Source organism: Petaurus breviceps, unplaced genomic scaffold (assembly GCF_028583685.1).
Source record: "Petaurus breviceps papuanus isolate PSGF00001 unplaced genomic scaffold, PetGlider_PUasm1.0 229, whole genome shotgun sequence".
In the NCBI taxonomy this organism is placed as follows: domain Eukaryota; kingdom Metazoa; phylum Chordata; class Mammalia; order Diprotodontia; family Petauridae; genus Petaurus; species Petaurus breviceps.
The window spans coordinates 37,069,038-37,089,230 of NW_027185903.1; positions in this window are offsets into that span (position 1 = coordinate 37,069,038).

A 20,193-nucleotide genomic window follows, 5' to 3' on the forward strand; every position below is an offset into this window, starting at 1 on the left:
GTGTGTGTGTGTGTGTGTGTGTGTGTGTGTGTGTGTGTGTGTGTGTGTGTGTGTGTGCGCGCACGTGCTGGCCCCAAAGCAGAACAACACCTTGAGGGTGGAAGTTGCGGGAGACAGTCTTTTTTCTTTAATATATAGATATATTTTATTATTCTTATTTTTTCAATTAATAAGCACTTAAAAATTAATCTTTCTCCATTACACACAAACTCACTACACCCCTGAGAAGATAATAAAAAGAAAGATCTCAACACGTAACTGTATAAACTAGTAAAACAAATCCCCATCTAATCCATGTCCAAAAAAGTATATCTCTTTCAGCATTTTAAGTCTCTTGTCAGGAGATGAGTAGAGTGTTCCTTCTTTATTCTTTTGGAAACTTCTCTCTGGAATTTTATCATTGTCTTAGTTCTAAAGTCCTTCCAACTTATTTTTCTCTATAATGTTGTTAGAATTGTATAAATCGTTCTATTTCTACTCACTTTGCTCTGCATCAGTTCATAGAGCTCTTCCTAGTTTCCTCTGAAATTGTCCATTTCATGATTTCTTCTGGCCCAGTAACATTCCATTCATCAACCTTTGACTACTTGTGATATGAAGTACATTCATATATTACAATTTGTTTGGTCATTTGCCAATAAGAGGTTATCTCTTTAGTTTCCAATTTTTGACTACCACAGATAGAGTTGTTATAAATATTTTTGTACCTATAGATCTTCTTTGTTTCATTTACTTATATTTTATTTGTTTTATTTCTTCATTTGATTTCTTTGTGTAAAGGCCTAATACTAGTACAACTGAGTCAAAAGGTATGCCCTGAATAAATTTATTAAATTTTTAAAAAAGTTATGACCTGACAATTAGTCAACAAGTATTTGTTAAGTGTCTACAGTGTTCCAGGTACTATGCTAAGTGCTAGGAATACAAAGAAAAGCCAAAGACAGCCCCTTATATTAAGGAACTCATAGTCTAAAGTGGGAGACGACATGAAAATGATACATGTATAAACAAAATGTATACAAGATAAATTGGAGATGATCAACAGAAAGAAAGCATTATCATTAAAGGAAATTGAGAAAGGTTTCTTGTAGACGATGGAATTTGAACTAGGATTTGAAGGAAGTCAAGAGATAAGAGTATTTCTTATAACAGCAAAACCGAACAAGGATGTAATTTGGGGTTGGAGGGGATTGATTTATTTTTCATTCTTTATCATCAGTAAAAAATATTGTCATCACATTGGTTACTTAAGTGAAGATGAAAAGTAGAAACAGAAAGCAATTTGAGATAAAATTAGAAAATCAATCTAGACCAATTATCCTCAAAATCATTGATTTTCTCTCCCCTCATCAGAACTGTACTTTTAGCTAAAGATTATTTGTAAAGTGGCATGAGAAAAGGAAAGTGCTTACTTTAATTTTTGAAGCCTTTTTAAATTATATGAGTAGAGCACTTTTAATAAACCAGACTGCAACCCCTCTATAACTGAATAGCTCTGCAAATAATCTGATAGCCAAAAAGTTCATCCTTTGTAGCTAACCTGGTGCTGAACCTCTCTGAATTTAGTCTGTCTAATGCTTGGGGACAGCCATAAAGTTCATTCACAGATAAACATATAAAATATTTTCTACTCCCCATGATCTACCGGAGCTCATAAGCCACTAGTACAGCCTTTGGGGAGGGACAGGAAGGTCTGGGGTCACTTGCCCTTCATGAGGTCTAAGAACAAGACTTCAGAGAGGAAGAAAAAAATTTAAAATGAAACTATAGTTGACTCTCAGTGAACCATACTAACCATATAGAAGAAAAACAAAGCTAATTCTTAGCAGTGAAGAATACAGGTGTTACTTTAGGATTCATCTCATTTTTTTTAATGTTAATCAAATTAGCCTTGTCAAAGAAAATGATTCTGAGATCTGATGATACGCATTTATGGCTGAACTATACACCCTATAACTAACCCAGGAAGCTGGTTCAGTGTTATAAATTTGCCACAAATAATGCTCAAATTGAATCATTTACCCTTGGACTCACAAGTAGTCAAGGGTTGATAAAAATTTATCTTGCCCTTCCTCTATCCTCCATCCCCATCAATGAGTGGTTCATTGTCTGGTTAATTGTCTTGTATACTGTCTGACTGCTGCCCCAGGAATCATCTTGAAAGCAAGAGGTTTTCTGATTACCTTTAAATTGAGGAGAGAGAGGTGAGAAATTAGGGACAGAAGAAGAAAGAAACCAGGAAATTAATAAATAAGATTTCTCCCTCATTGCTGTGTATTTATTTTTACATGTGGCCTAGAGTATAAGCTGCTTGCAGGCAGAAACTCACTTTTGTCTTTGCATTCCTGGCACCCTGACTAGTACAATGCCTGGTACATAGTAGGCTCTTTACAAATGCTTGCTGATTGGTAAGAATTTCCTTCTGAACAAAGAAGGACTGCGCCATTAAAATGAAATGTTAATCATGAGTTACTTTCAGGTCTGCTCCAAAGAAAAAGAACAAAATTCTATGGAATTCTAGACTTGATCAGGACTTGGAATCTGGAGAGAAGATGCTTAGAATTACTAGGAACAAAATTTAATGGATTTCCAAGAAAGGATTTGGGTTCTAACCCTGAAATTTTTAGTAATGGGAGAAAGATGTTAAGCCAACAGTCAATTTTGAATGTTCTAATTTAGGTGGGGGGTTAAAGAGAGGGAAGTGGGAAAAGAAGCCAAGTCTGTAAAGGTTCAGGGAAGACTGAGCCTTTTAGATTTAGCCTTGTGTGAAGATCCCAGGCTTTGTTGATTCATTTAGCTCTTTTTGTGTGTGTGAAAAATTTCCTACCATGTTATATAAACAATCTGTTGTGGAGATACTTTTTAAATTGTCCATTTATCTTTCATCATATTTTATAACAGCTACATTTTATTGTAAACATTGTGAACAGCACGGTTTACAAGGGAAAAAGTACAGAGGAAGGGAGCTTCCTTCACTCACAAGGAAGATATAAGAAATGGTCCCTCACAAATTTGTCTAAATATTTCCACTTTTCTAGTCCCCATCTGCACACTTTACATTTATAGGCATTCTGTGACTGCATGATTTTTTCCCCACTCTATCTATACAGTAGTGAAGTCTCACGGTAATTTTTTTTTCATTGAAACGATTGCACGTTACCCTTGGGTGCAATCAGCTACAAACCTCATGTACATGGAATCTACCACATTGGGTTTCTTCCATGCTGCCTGTCTTTCCAATCTTTACTCACTTTACGTTCACAGACAGACTCTGGGGGAGGCTGAAGGTATGGGTGTTTCCCATTGTCATTTCCTTGGCAATTATGAAATTAGAGTAATTGCTTAGTTGCTTGCAAAAGGTTGCACAAATAAAATATTGAGTGAGATGTACCTAAGGGTTTGGATTCAATGCTCCCTAAGTCCCTATAGATCATAAAATTCAATGCTACCATGCATTCCTGGGTCTAGATTTTTCATGGATATAGAAAACCATTTCTAATACAAGTTTTGTTTAAAAATTCAAGGATTAACAATCAAATGAGTTGCAACACCTCAATTGCCATTGAGTTTTCTACTCAGGATTGTCCTCAGCTTCACCTTGGGGTTGGTCTGTGGCATTAAAAACTAAACAGAATCAATGGTCTGTATGTCTTCCAAGTCCGTCACATTTACAATACCCAGAGCTCCAGTGGATGTCAAATTCAAATGGCAACGAAGCTTGATCTGAAACTGCCTCCACAATCTTATTGGCCTCTCTCTGGGAAAGGGTGGGCATATCAACCTCTGGGGCAGTCTAATGAAGCCAGATTGTAGAAAACAGACCCTTGGCAGAGGGAAGGGTAGGAATATTGGGGGGGGGGGGGGGGGGGGGGGGGGACAGAAGAACAGATGTCTACAAAAAAAAAAAAACAGAAGGCTCCAAAGGGATGGTTGTGGTTTTAAGTAGCAGCTCCCAGAAATGTCAAAGTACCATCTAATTCTTTTATTTGGCAGGGCTCATATACATTACCTAAATGTCTCAATGCCAGCCAGGACTGAAAGGCAGGAAAGAATCCTGGTCTGGCAAACAAAACAGGGGTATTTTAGGTCTCCACTTGTCAATGACCAAATCTTCAGAGATGTATATCTTTATTCTATGCAATGCCCCACATGGAAACAAATTCCAAAGCCTCTCACAGCTATTTCCATAGAGTCCAGCATTGCCCAACTTTGGCTCAGTGAATGTTGCATGGGTGTGAGAACTTACAAGAAAATCTACTCTATCAGTATGGAGCATCTGAAAACTTGGGCAAGGATGTGAGGAAAGAAAAAAAGGATGAAAACAAGGCAAGTCCTACCTTGTAGAGATCTGGAGGGGAAAGACACCCCTAGCTCAGTAACCTTGCTGCTCTCACAAAGGATTCCATTTAAGGCTTGGTCCTTAATTTCATAAGCCTTGTTGTTTAGTGTCAAACTCTACTTAGGCTACTTAGTAATGGTCTGGCTCCCAGCTTTAACGGAGTGTGACTTTTCTAACTTGAGGCTGCAAAGTTGTTGAACATCTATCTTTGGCTGGCCCAGTCACTGAGTCAGTGTCAGGCTCAGAAGAAAGAGGTGTGGATTTATTACATTAACAACCCTTCAAGAATTGTGGTCTGCCATTACTTAGGATGAGGATAGGAAGGAGATTCAGGTCTGGACTTTCACTGGTTTAGGGGACACCTGGTGAAGAATTTCTTCTCAATCAAAGCAAATGGCCAGATGCTCTGAAATGCATAGTCTTAGAGAAAGCTTCCTGGGGGCACCAAGAAGTTAAGTCATTTGTCACACAGTCAGTAGGGCCAAAAGCAAGACTGGAGCTCAGACCTTCCTGACTCTGAGGCCAATTCTATTTACTGTGTCATGATGTCTCTCTTATTATTCATGAGAGTATTTTTTGTTTGGAGTTTTGTCCATTCTCCTCTTATGGTGTCCAGGTTCTTTCTACTATCTCTTTTCTTCTTGGTCCCTTCCTTTCTTGACTAAAATGTCACACTATTGACGCTCCAGTCCCAAACAAATGAGAGCATTCTGTTTTCCTTTGTTTTTAATAATCTACCCCTGGTGGTGTTGGAGTTTTAATCAGATTAGGTGGGAGGGAAGTGGAAGGAAGAGGAAAGAGAGAGAAGAGAGAGGAAGAGAGAGAAAGGAGATACACACACATAAATTTATATATACATATATTTAGTGGACTATGTCTCCATTAAGGAAACTAATGTAAAATAGAAGTACAGGAAGTTAAGAAGTTTGATGTACAATGCAAATACTATTGGGAAAAAAGAAATGTCAGTAAAAATTAGTAGATAAGTATTCTTTGGAGTTAGTCACCCTGAAGTAGACCATGAACTCCTTGAGAGAAGGTACTATTTTTTGCCTTGGTATTTCCAGTGCTCAGCACAGTGCCTAGAACATAGTAGGTGCTTAATAAAGGTCTATTAACTGACTGAAATGAGTGCCTCCAATTTCCTACCTGCTTTTTCCTTTATTCTAGGTTTTTTCAGTCCCCTCAAGGACATTTTTCTTATCTCTGTCCTTCCTTATCACTGTTTACATCTCTATTCCAAGGCTTGGGGGAAGTACTCAGCCTTGGATCCATCCTTCTTTGTTCCTACTGAGGGTTTTTGTTGTGTATAACATGGTTGGGGGAACACATTAATTGAGTATGGCTTAGCCTGAGCATTGATTTTTAACTCTTTTTGCTGGTTGAGTGACGCACATGAAATAAATGAACAGTCTCAGTCTAGCTCCTGATGAACAGGTGTCAACATCATAAAAGCCTCACCACAATTAGTACTAATTACCACCTTTCAGTGCCATCTCCACTAGAGGAGTCTGGTCAGAAGAGAAAATGAATATCATGTGATTTTGTGGACTATATCTCCATTAAGGAAACTAATGGAAAATAGAAGTATAGGAATATAAGGCTTCAGGTACAAGCAAAGAGGCAGAACTTCGGGGTGGTCGGGGTGGTGGTGGTGGTGGTGGTTTTGATGATGGTGGTGGTGGTGGTGATTTTGGTGATACTGATGATTGAGACGACTACAACAATGTGATGGCTCATAACTATATAGTGCTTTAGAGTTTACAGCATGATTTCTTTATGCAACAATGCTCTCCTCATATCTATCTTCCATGAAAAGGAAATGCTTTGAAGAAAGATTACCTTCTCTGGGTCTAAGAAGCGTTAACTAATTGTCCAACATCAAACAAATCTGAGTGTCAGAGCCAAGGTTTGAAGCCAGTTCTGGTGACTCCAAAACCAATTCTTTTTTCACTGAACATTGGTGACTGTTAGTTCTTGCCACCACCCCCTTTTGTGACCTCAGAGATGTAAAGCAAGGTCTCATTTTCACAGAATGTTCATAGCAGAATTTTTTTTTGTCTTAGCAAAGAGTTAGAAACAAAGCAGATTCATCCTTTTGGGAACAGCTAAACAAACTGTGGTACATGAATATAACAGAACTATAGAAATGTAAATGGGAAGAATAATGTGACAAAATTGAATTCTATATAATTATAAAGACCAGGTTGGCCCTGGAGAAGAGGTGAGAAAATACATCTCTTCCTTTGATTTTTTTAGGTAAAAGACTATGACTATAGAACATTGAATATACTGTCAGACACTGTTGATGTGTTAGTAAGTTTTGCTGCATTGCCTTCTTTCTTTTTAAATCTTCAATTCAACAATAATAATCAAAATATCTAACATTTATATAATGTCTATTATGTGTCAGGTACTTTAAAATCATTATGTTATTTAACCCTCCTTTTTATTGACCAGGGTCACATAGCTAGTACCTTGAACTTAGGTCTTCCTGACACCAGGCTAGGCACTCTACTCACTGCACCAACTGACCCTCAAGAGAAAGTAGAGTAGAAGGTGAATAGAAGAGTAATATCCAAAGTTGGAGCAGAAGAGAAATATTCAAAGATGAACCTGATATGAAAACAAAAAAAAGCAATAAATTTTAACTACTGTTGTTTTTTTTTAAGGGGAAAAAAATTCCTAGAAAAGCTTATAAATTACTAAGTGGCTCTAAGTCTAGGCAGGGAAATTTCTACATAATAAAACACTTTCAATTGAAAAGAAAATTATAAAATCAGTATGTTATTCAGTCCAGGATAAGAGTTCTCAGTGTAGAGTGTGTAAACTTTTTTAAAGGATATTTTAATAACTATATTCCTATGTAATTGGTTTCCTTTGTAATCCTATATATTCTGTTTTATTCATGACAACATTGTTCTGAGGAGTCCATACATTCCACTAGACTGTTAAAGGGGTATACTCCACAGTAAAAAAAAGGTTAAGAACCCCTGCTCAAGGAGAATCTTTATTCTTCCCCCTAGGGCAATCTTTAGATCAAGTCAAACTGTGGCACAGTCATTGCAGTAGGCAAGATGTCCAAGTTTGTATCTCCAGGCATTGGAGTGTGATCCTTACTATTCTTTTTTCTGTCTTCATTCTTACTGGAATATTTTTTTGCTTTTGTGTTCTTCCTGTGCCTTGCCCATATTCTTCAAAAGTTATACCTCAATTTATTTTTCTACCAACCTCAGTGTCACTGTGAGGAAGGAGCCGCCTTAACCTTCAAGCACTGTACAAATGTCAGCTCTTGGAACAATTCTTCTCCCTCCTCCCTTCTTATCCCTTACCAAAGCTCAAGCTGAGGCTGGCAGATCTGCCCAAAAGATTCTAGAAACTGATGGAAGAGACCTAAGAGTTGTGACCCATGTCAGCTCAAGTCAATTCAACAAAACAGTTTGAAGTGCCTACTTGCTGAGCCCTATGCTAAGTGCTGAAGGAGTTGCATGAATGTGATGGAATACAATTGTGCTGGGAAAAAAATATCAAAGACGTGGAGAGACTGATACAAATGAAGTGAACAAAGCCAAGAAAAAACATTTTATAGTTTAATATCTATTCTGTAAAAGCAAACAATCCCGAGAGACTTAAGAACTCTGATCAACACAATGACCAACCGTGATGCCAGGGGACCCATGATGAAAAGTGCTGCCCACCTCATGACAGAGAGATGACGGACTGATATACAGAGTAAGAAAAGCATGTTTAAATGTGACTAATGAGGAAATTTGTTTCTTTGGCCTGTGCTCATGTGATACAAGAGTTCTTGAATTCTTTCTTCCTTTCTACCTTTTTTTTTAGTTGATGGGGAAGAAAAAAATAAATGCTTAATAATTGTTGGCTAATTTTCCTGAAATGTTTATTGTCTCTTGCCTCCTTTTACAGATGAATTCTGTACATTAACCTACTATTATATAAAGTAGTAATTTTAATATTTGAATGAAAAAAATGAATGAAGAAAAAGCATTTATTAAGTGCTGTGTGTCAGGCAGGTTGGTGGTACAGTCGATAGAGAACTGGGCCTGGAGTCAGACAGACTCATCTTCCTGAGTTCAAATCAGCCTCAGATACTTACTTGCTGTGTGATCCTGGGCAAGTCATGTAACCCTGTTTTCCTCAGTGTCTTCATCTATAAAATGAGCTGTAGAAGGAAATGGCAAAACACTCCAGTATCTTTGCCAAGAAAACCCCAAATGGGGTCATGAAGAGTGAGAAATGACTCAATAGTAACAACACATGTCAAGCACTGTACTAAACACTGGGAACACAATATAAAAATGGAATTAATTCTTGTTTTGAGGATCTTACATTCTAAAGGAGAAGAAAACTCACACAAGGAGTAGAAACTAGCAAGTGGGCAGGAATATGCTGGAACCAGCTTGTTACTGGCTCAGAATCAATGGGTAAATTTTCAGCATCAGCATTTACACTTTGGAAGCTGGCAACTACAAGTCTGAATCTAGAAATGATTGTCTAGGCTTAAGAAATGGATGAAGAAAATAATAATGCAGATTAAATTTAAAAGTGTGTGTTGCATAATTTGGGAGGGAGAACTATTTGCTAAAAATTTACCAGAAGCTTTTACCATTAGGCATTTTGGGTTGGTAAATGTAGCCATATCAAAGTAGGTGGACATACAATTTCCAATAGCAATATCCATATTGATTTGAAGAGGGTGTGGGTGGAGAGATAGGAGAAGACACAAGAAGAGGCAGGGTGGCTCTCAGGTAGATGGCCAGGGATTAAAGTGAAGTTTGACTGAAGCTGTTAACATGAGCCATATGAAGGACACACCAATTAGGAGAGGAAGATGGGGATTCCAGAACTGAAAGGGTTAAGTCCTCCAGGACAGAATGTTTTGTTCTAAGGGTGAAGCCACTGGCAAGAGGATGGTCCCAGAGAGCAAAGTGATTCATGACTGGGGTGGCCTAGATATAGGGGGTTGGTAATCAAGAGCAAAGACAGAAAACAGAAGGAAATGTGGCCCTGGCAGATACACTGCCCTGAACTCAGGATAGCGTCCTGGAGTTTCACAGAAGGTAGGTGGCAGCTTGCTGAGGAGGCCAGGAGCCTACAGAGCAAAAGCCCAATGTCTAATTGGGTCAGGAATCTAGTTAGGATTTCTCAGTCCCCAAACTTCACTGTAACATCTGAGGGAGTTAAAGCAAACTCACAGCTTTACCAGGAGCTATTTGCATTTTGAACTTAACTACTTAATACACAGAACTGTTAGGTATTTCTTTTGGTAAGGATTCTATGAAAAAAATTGCTGAAACACTAAGGGCTCAGGGAACAGAGAAAGTTTGGAAAGCTCTGAGTTAGGAGACCCAAACTCTAGTCCCATTTATTCTGTTTATTAGTTCTATAGCCTTGGACAAGTCACTTAAGCTCTATAGCTTTCTGCTTCCTCTCTGTAAAACTGAGGGGATGGACTTCACTAGATGATCCCTGAAGTCCCTTATAATTCTCAAATTCTCTTGCTCTTTGGGTAAGAAAATTTTTGTTGTTGCTCAGTCATGTCTGACTCTTTTGGGATCTTCTTGGCAAAGTTGCTGGAGTGGTTTGCCATTTCCTTCTCCAGCTCATTTTACAGATAAGGAAACTGAGGTAAACAGGTTTAAGTGACTTGGCCAAAACCACACGGCTAGTAAGTGTCTGAAGCAAGATTTAAACTCAGGAAGATGAGTCTTCCTGACTCCAGGCCCAGCAGTCTATCCAATGTACCACCTAGTTGCCCAAACAGAATTAGGGAAGGGGGGAGAGAGGGGGTAGAGAGGCGGGGAGAGAGGAGGGAGAAAATGGGGGAAGAGGGGGGAGAAAGGGAGGAGAGAAGGGGGAGAGAAGCCTTGATGCTTGATAGAGAGAAGTTTCCATGTCAGTGCTCACAATGCTTGATAGTCTTTTCCTTCCAGGCTGTAGTCTTCCTAGGTCAGTCTCACTCTCTACCTCCATTTTCCCTTATAGATGCAGAGGCAGTTTAAAAAACTATGCTGCCTCTGCCCAAGTCAAATGTATAATGATATGTGAAGGTAGGTTCTAGTATAGAGAGGCTGAATGCCCTCTCCCACTCCCACCCCCATGAGATACCTACCCCTAGTGCTTTCTAGTCAATGAGTCTGAAGTGCTTCATGAATAAATCCAGCAACCCTCCCTACATTCCTAGGAACTGTAGAAGATGGAGGGAGAAAGTTTATTCCAAGGTCATAGTCAACTGACACCATTGATTGATCACTCAGTGAATGCTGAACATATTAGTTATATGGGGACAATATAAAATCCTTCCTCTCAGAATTTAGAGTGATAGTGTGGTGTAGTGTTTCTCCACTACATGCTAGATCTGTGAAACATGAGAAACATGTGAAACATGAGAAACACGCTAGATTTGTGTTCAGAAGAAACCTACATTCAAATACTACCTCTGACCCTATTTGTGTCCCCATAGGCAAGAGGATCAGTTTCCTCATCTCTAAAGTGGGGATAATAACTTCATAGGGTGTTGTGAGGATGAAAAGAGAGAATATATGTAAAGCACTACATTAATGTCAGTTATTGAGCTCTGATCACTTAGTTTGGGTCCTGGGATGCAAAAGCCCAGGATTGTGAATAAGGAAATTTAGGTCCAAGATTCAGCACTACCTAGACGCATGACCTTAACTAAGTATAATGCCAATTCCATACCCACAGCAGCTACTACGAATAAGCATATGTATTTCCAGGGTTTGTCCGAAAAATATAATAAACCCTCCTCTCACAAGACAAAACCAAAGTATTTACTTGGGACATTGCTATTAGGATACCAAGAAGCAAGGTTTAGTAAGATACTCATCACCAATCCAGGCAGCACTGACAGAGAAACTTCTCTCTTATCAAGCCTCCCCACAAGCAAGTTCCCCTAGGCAGGTTCTTCCTTCTGTCTGCTTCTCTCTCAGCCCTTGTATCTCTCTCCTCCCACACCTCTCCCTCCAAGCAATACAATATACATATACTGTTTCCAGTCAAAGATTTTGATTGGCTTAGTGCTGAGAAGCTTGGAAATCAGCACTTCATTGGAAAGGTGTGGGGATTCCTGTGGCCCAGAGCCTAATTAACTCCATGTGAGACCTACTAATGGGTGGGGAAGATCTTATATCCCATTAACCTTATACTAAGTCTTGTCACCTCTGTCAGCCTCAGTTTCCTTACATGTAAAATTAAACTTGACCTACTAGATAACCCTTAAGGCCCCTTCCTGCTCTAACATCCTATAATGCCATTAAGAAAAAGTAGAATGGATAGAGTATTATACTTTAAGTCAGGTTCCAAATCAGCATCTGGCACTAGCTATGTGACCAAAAACAAGGATGAGTACCCTTATCTGTAAAATGAAAAAAAAAAAGAATATCACTTAGGACCTGCCTCACGGGACAATCATAGGACATAACAAATAATTGACACTGCAAACGTGCAAATAGTGATAGGATTGTGATTTTATTGTTGTAGGTATCTCCTTGGGTAAGGAACCTCCTCCCTCTACCAATGTAGATCAAAAACTTTCCTATAATATATATTTATATAATATATAAAATATATAATATGTAATACTATATAATTTATAAGTGTAGAATATATATAATAGTATATATTATATAAATATATAAAAGTATATAATTATAAAATTTTCTATAATTATAAAATTAGATTCTATAATTAATTAACATTCATTTATATTAAAAGGTTGCCTTGAGCACTAAGTGATTAAATTACTTGCCCAGAGTCACAGGCAGTGTGTGTGTGTGTGTGTGTGTGTGTGTGTGTGTGTGTGTGTCACAGTGGAGACTTGTTCCCAGTTATCCTGGCTCTGAGGGCTCTTCTCTATTCATTGCACCATACTGCCTCTCAAACTTTAAAATCCTATATAACTTTCAGTTATGATTTTTTTGTTTTCTGTATACACAGATGAAAAACCAAAAAAAAAAGTTCACAACACAACCTAAAAAAGACCAGGTGACTTTGTTGTTTAGTCAATTTTGTGACCCTATTTAGGGTTTTCTTGGCAAAGTTTCCCTGAGGCAAGCAGGGTTAAGTGACTTGCCCAGGGTCACACAGCTACTGAGTATCTGACATCAGATTTACACTCAAGTTCTCCTGACTCAGTTTCTTCATCTATAAAATGAGAAAGAAAGAAGGAAATGGCCAAGCACTTCAGTATGTTTGCCAAGAAAACCCCAAATGGGGTCATGAAAAGTCAGATATGACTGAAAAATGACTGAACAATGACAACCTCCTGACTCCAGGGCTGGCCCTCTATCCACTGCACCACCTAGCTGCCCAGTTCATATGATACTTAGAAATAACTCCACCCAAGGGAATGACCTGAAGAACAACAATAAAAGGGTGGTTAGTATGATATGGGCCATCTGGAGGAGATGAATTTTGAAGGCAAGAGTCTTGGAGTGGTGGGAAGGGAGGAGAACAAGGGGACAATGACAGGCAAGAAGGACATGGGGGAAGATCCATAAATGGAAACAAGCAGAGCTGGGAGCAGGGGAGGGCAAGCCAATTTCTTTGGCTAGAGTGGCAGGGAGTAATGAGGAGTGAAGCTGGTGAAAAGCATGGGAATACATTGGGGATCAGCCTGGAGGAGCAGGCAGAGAGACTGAGAGGTCTGTGAATTAATGAGTTGCTTTAGAAGAGAACCCAGGGACCCTGTTTCCCAGCCCAGTACCTAAGTTCTAAAACTAAATTGTCCCACGTGCACAATTTGACTCTGTTTCCTGAAAGATCTCCCATTATGCTCTGGGTCACTCTCTTATTTTAGCTTTTTTGAACACCCTCCTAAGAATTCTCCTTATTTCAGCCCTGATTTGAAAATAGCTAAATTCGCATTTTTTTTCTTTTTTAATGGGGCTTTGGAGCATAGCTGTTGTCGTGCTGGAGCTGTAAGAATGCATTTCTCCAAAACATACCACCGAGGTGAAGAGCGTGGAGTACTGTGCCTCCTGAGACCAGGGCAGAAGAGACACAAAACTTCATACAGCAGGAATTTTCTTGACTGTCTTTCCTAGGCTGGAGTCCAAGATGAAGCTGAGAAAATGAAAAGGGATTTGGCTGACACAGCAGATGACAGGCAGAGAGAGCAAGCGGAACAGAGGCAGCCAATGGTGCAAGGAGACTTGGCAAGTGCCTGCGAGACACCCCTTGTTCAAAAACTATAAAACTCAGATTGTCTGTCTCGAACATGAGCCCTCACGTGCAAATCATTTCAGTCCATGGAAAGCAGTTTGCCAGGAAGGCTCACTCCAGGGGACTGGATTCATTCTCCAGCATCGCCATCTGGCTCCCTGCCGACACAGAGTGGACAGGGAAGAGAAGAAAACTCAACAATAAAGATTCTAATGGCTGCGAGATGAGCAGCTATGTTGCTGGCTAAGTCTGGGCTATGGGGAAAAGAAAGTCAGGCTACAGAGGGAATGGGAGGGGGCACTGGACCTTTCTAGGGAGGGGGGAAAGGGAGGAATTTTGTTTTTCTGGTCTGTTAGCAGCAAGCCAGGTTCAATTCAATGGCAGGACTGTGTGTTGCATTAGTGGTCCTATAAAAACTGGCAGATGTCTCATTTCTCCCAGGTTTCCCAATGACATGTACGGGTTCTTGGATGATCTCTTACCCTCCCACTTCCCTATGCAGATGTTCTTTAATAATAAGGTTAGGTGGGGCAGCCAGGTGGGGCAGTGGATAGAGTACCAGCCTTGGAGTCAGAAGGACCTGAGTTAAAATCCAGCCTCAGACACTTGACACTTACTAGTTATGTGACCCTGAACAAGTCACTTAACCCTTAATCCTTGTCAAAAAAAAAGTTTTAAAAGAAATTAAAGCTGTCTATACTCATATGAAAAAATGCTCTCAATCACTATTGATTAGAGAAGTGCAAATTAACACAACTCTTGAGATACACCTATCAGATTGGTTAATATGAAAAAAAATAAAATGATAAATGTTGGAGAAGATGTGGGAAAATTGAAACACTAAGCATTGTTGATGGAGTTGTAAACTGATCCAACTATTCTGGAGAACAATTTGGAATGATTCCAGAAGGGCAATCAACAGTGCATACCCTTGATCCAGCAATACCATTACTAGGTCTGTATCCCAAAAAGATTATAAAAAAGGGGGAAAGGACCCACATGTACAAAAATATTTATGGCAGCTCTTTTTGTGGTGGCAAAGAATTGGAAATCAAGGGGATGCCCATCAATTGGGGAATGGGTGAACAAGTTGTGGTATATGAATGTAATGGAATACTAGTGTGCTATAAGAAATGATGAGCAGGCAGATTTCAGAAAAACCTGGAAAGATTTATATGAACTGATGCTGAGTGAAGTGAGCAGAACCAGGAGAACATCATACACAGTAACAGAAACACTATGTGGTGACCAACTCTGACAGACTTAGCTCTTCTCAGCAATACAAGAATCTAAGACAATTCCAAAAGACTCAAGATGGAATATGCTATCCACATCCGGAGAAAGAATTATGGAGTCTGAATGCAGATTGAGGCATACTATTTTCTCTTTTTATTCTTTCTCCTGGTTTTTCCCTTTTGTACTGATTCTTTGTTCACAGCATGACTAATGTGGAAATGTTTAATGTGATTATACATGTATAGCCTATATCAGATTGCGTGCCATCTTGGAGAAGAGGGAGGGGAGTGAGGGAATAAAAAATTTGTAACTCAAAATCTTATAAAAGTGAATATTGAAAACTAAAAAATGTCAAAATTTTAAAAAATAAGTCTAGGTTTAGGGACTTGATTCTCCAACTTGGAAGACATTTTGTTTTACTTTCTGTAGGTGTACATTAATGCGCAAGGATTTAATGAATGTACATAAAGGCAGGGTCCATTTCTAGGACAACTGTGGCATCACTGACATTGTCAACCTGGTCTCAACCTTTCTTTCCCATCTCATCATACATTTATACCTCTTGTTGAACTCTAGGTACCAACCAAACTGGCCTTCTCTCGATTTCTTATGTGTGGAGCTCCGTTTCCTGTTTCTACACCTTTGCACTGACACAGAGGTCTTCCATATTTGGCACGCACTCCTGGCTCACATCTGACTCACAGAATCCCCCTGTTCCTTCCAGGAGCAGTTCAAAAATGGCCTATCAAAGCTTTTACTGATCCCCACCTTACCCTCAACTGCAAAGCTTTCCCTCTCTTGCTTACTTTGTATTTATTCTGTATATATTTCATATGTATATATATATATACATACACATTCTACATATACATATTGTCCTTCCCAATAAAATGTAAGCTTCCTAAGAGAAGGACTTGTTTCATTCTTTGTACTTGTATCCTCCACACCTAACACAATGCCTGTGGCATGTAGCAGATATTTAACAGATGTTTGTTGATTGATTGTCTTCCCTGCTTTTTTTTCCTTTAATTCCAGAACCCACACCCTCTCCGGGTGCCCTGTTTCCTCATTCCCTTCCCAACCCTTCCCTCAAGCATCTCCACTATTGTATCTTCAACTACTTTTTCCCCTTTCTGAAGGACTCTGTCTCTACCTTGCTTTCTCTTCCCTACACCTATAAAAATGTGTCTTCTCCCATCAAAATGTATCTCATTTACATGCCTGTCAAGCTGGAAGGACTCTAATTTTATTTTGCAACAACTGAGGTGTTAATGACTAATAATGTTATCCAGCTTCCCAAGGAATGCTAAGCCAAAAAAATTTTTCTCTGATAATATAAAGTCAGTCATCAGTAAGAAGTGGGTGGGGAGAGATATTAGGGAGCCAGGGTGTCCCTTCTGTGACCCTTAGATCCATCATGAAAGAGATAACTCCCCCCAGCCACAAGGCTATCCCTGTATAAATTTGGTGTGGGAATTCTTTCTTCAGCCTCCCTAGTTGTTAGGTTATTTTTCTGTATGTGAGATTTAGTATTTCAGTTGGAAAGTATATTCTTTGGAAAAAATGAATGACCTGGTATAGATTAAGACTAGTGTGAGTGACAGTTGATTTGTTAAGGGAATAGATCTGAGTTTTAAGCAAATATTCATTCTGATTTAAAGTTTCTGAGTTTTTTGCTCATTTTGAATGCAACAAGCTATAGTATACTGGAGAGATTTAAACACCTGTTCTATGATTATGAGACACATAAAATTTGTCACCCCTAACTTAACTCACTCCACCGCCTCACCAGCAACCTTGCCCCCTTGGAGGAGAACCTGAAAAGGCCTTAGCTTAAAAGGGCCAAGGTCTCCCACTGCATCCTGGGCCATCTCCAGTCATCCTGATTGATATCTGGCCACTGGACCCAGATGGCTCTGGAGAAGAAAGTGAGAAGGGTGACTTTGCACAGCCCTCCCTCACTCAAATCAAAGTCAATTGCAAGTCCTGTCATCATCTCTCTGATGCCATGGTCCTCTCTGAAACCAAAGGAAAAACCACAAGTACCACCCCTTGGAATACCTTTCTTCTCCCTACCCTCCCCTACCCACTTTTCAACCCTCCTTTATATTTGTCCTCCTCTCTTAGAGGAAGAGAGCATTTTAAGAGTAAGGACCATCTTGTTTTCTTCTATTTGTATTAATAGTGCTTATCACAGTGGCTGCCTCATAGTAAGAGCTTATTAAATTATCTATCATCTATCTATGTTTATCTGATTATACACAGAAGATGAGAGCTTGGTTACTACACATAAACTGTAGGGTGGTTGTTCAATCTAAGCCTAAAAAGATGAGAGGATAGAGAAGAGTCAGAGTACAGATTTCAGAACTGCATCAGCTAAATTTGAAATGGGAAGTGATGGATACCACAATTGCTTTGAGGATTAAATCTATAAACATCTTGGAGGCAGAGTATCAAAGAAGTCATTCAGCTAATTAACTAGTTCACTGAGCTGTTACCTTGGGGTCTTAATCAAGATGACTTGTATCAACTCAGCTTAGCAGTGAAATGCATAAAACCTACATTCAACAAGGAACTTTATGAATTGTTTGTGAGACAAAAAGAAGACAGCAAAATGTACAATTACAGAATTGTGCGTTTCCCTGATCTCATGGGTTTTCCTCACTCTTGTGTCTCTTTGTCAGAGTCTGTGTTTGTGTGTGTGTGTGTGTGTGTGTGTCCATTCTCCCCTACTGATATTGAGGACATTAGTGGGAATACGGCCAGTTAATGTATAGAGTAGGATATATTTAGTATTTCCCTATTTACTTTAATATATGAGCATCTATTATGTTATTATTTCTTTTGCCTTATTGATAAGTTTAAGATCTACAAGTGTCACCATTGTGAATGACTCATTTTGTACAAATAGAGACATACTGGTGGGGGTGTGTGAGTTAAAGTGGTGAATAGGGGGAACGTATTCTCCCACAATAGAATTATCTCTAGAACCCTGAGAGAGTGTGACCAAGTAGTGGTATTGCTCCAATTATCCAGAACTGCTAGTGTGAGAACAGGATGGAATGAGTGAGCCAGCCCAAGGAGTAGGTAGGCATCCACATAGCCATATGAGAGGTATGAGAGTATAAGTGGTGTCCTTCCATGCACCCATTATACCAGGGTTTGGCAATTGCTTTAACACAATGAAATAAAACAGTGAAAGGTCTCATTTTGCTCCCTTTTGCATTACACTATGATATGCCCCTATAGTTTACAAAAGTCTCCTGGTATCTTAGAGACCAGAGTTGTTAAAAATGAAGTCTCTCCATTCACTCACTGAACAAAGATTTATTAAGTGCCAACCATGATACAGCACTGTGCTAAACACCAGAAACGCAAGGAATAAAACTAAAAACAGGCCATGTCTTCAAGGAGCTTAGGTTCCCCTGGGCCTACTGATTTTAAGCTGGAATGTTTTCATAAAATAGAAGTAGTGATTTATGTATGAGGTTTGGTGAAGGTAAAGACTGACAATTACTTGAGGTGGAGTGAGTGATCCTAGAGATTATTCTAATGGAGCAGAAATAACATTTGACTAAAAACAAAGAAGGAAGGGAATGGGGAGGAAGGATAGGGAGGTGGTACACAGGGGCACTGCATCATTGCCCTGGGCCACTTTCCTCTGTTTCATGGGTGGTGTTTATGGGGAGTAGCACTCACAGATGCTTAGTAGGTCTGTATTTGGGAACAGGCTTGCTTCAGTCCCCCCCAGGCAGAACACACCAGAATGGAGAAGCAGGCTATAATTAAGCTGTGTGATAGCAGATGTCCATCAATCACTGCTTCACTGCAGCAGCATATCAGCTGGATTTTCTCCAAGTTTTAGAATCACTTGGGAAATATATTGGCACTTCCACAATTAGACCATCATAGTCATGGAGAAAATTCCTTAGCTCCATTTGCATTTTTATTGAAAGTGAATCTATCTAATCCTCTAAGATATTAAGACTTCTTAGAATAATATTAGGAACTAGCATGTGGGCAAAGCCCTTCTGACAGTGTCTCCTCACAAGGGGGGGTCTAGGGAGGCTGCTTCCATTAAAGTTGTGGTGACGTGTTGTTGTTGTGGATGCTGATGATGATGATGGCAGTGCCTTGGAGACACTAGAGCAGACATAGCCATTCCGTAACTTCCTGTCTGTTAACTACACGATTAGGTAAAGTCTTTTCAATTGGAGAGGCAGCCAGATTAAGGGTTACCTTCAATAAGCCTATTGACCAAAGCTTCACCCAGTCTTTTTTCAGCTGTGTTCTCTCCAGCCTACTCTCTCTTGGTTTGACTCATTCTCTGAAAGCTTTCAGTGACAGACAATGCTATGAGGGTCTTCCCCACCAACGCCAACATCTGGCCTCTCGGAAATGATCTTCAATCCTTTTGCCTCACCATTTTGTTCTTTTGCATTTTAGGTGAAGGAAATTAATCCAGAGTCTCAGAAATTGTGAGTTTCTGATGGTCAGGGGAGCAGTTCTCCTGATGTCCCAGTATTCCCACATATAGCTTTTATAACTAGCTCAGCTCTGAGTCCCTAAGAAGCATGGAATTGAGAATGACCTTAAGGACCTGGCCCAGTAATGCCACATTTGTACATAAACTTGATGAGTACTATGTAGGATCTGTGATAAAAGTGAGCCCACTCTCCCCAAAGATGGAAGTGGGATAAAGTATTTGAGATGTTGAGATGAAGTGTTTGTAAGTTTTTTCATGCTATACTTTGAATTAGATATCCCTTTGTCAAAGCTAATTGATATTAAGTGGTTAAATAAAACTAGAATGCTAATCACTGACACCTTACAGTGTGTATGGGGGGGGGGGCGCACACAACCAAGCCAATGCAATAAGCATCTATTAAATATCTATGGGGCAGGCACTTAATAAACATTTATTAAGATGAAGATACAATTAATAAAAAGAGTTTCTGCCTTCAATGAGTTTGCAATCTAAAGGGTGGGGGCAATACAAAAAGGGGTCAAGAAAACAAGGGAGGGGGCGGCTAGGTGGCACAGTGAATAGAGCCCTGGAGTCAGAAGGACCTGAGTTCAAATCTAACCTCAGACACAACACAAAAACTAGCCGCGTGAACTTAGGCCAGTCACTTAACCCTAATTGCTCTCCAAAAGAGAGAGACAGAGAGAGAGAGAAAGAGAGACAGAGAGAGACAGAGAGGGGGGGGACAGAGAGAGAGAGGGACAGAGAGAGAGAGAGGGACAGAGAGAAAAAGAAAGAGGGAGAGAGAGGAAAAGACAGAGACAGAGAGAGACAGAGAGGGAGAGACAGAGAGAGAGAGAGAGAGAGAGGGACAGAGAGAAAAAGAAAGAGGGAGAGAGAGGAAAAGACAGAGACAGAGAGAGACAGAGAGGGAGAGACAGAGAGAGAG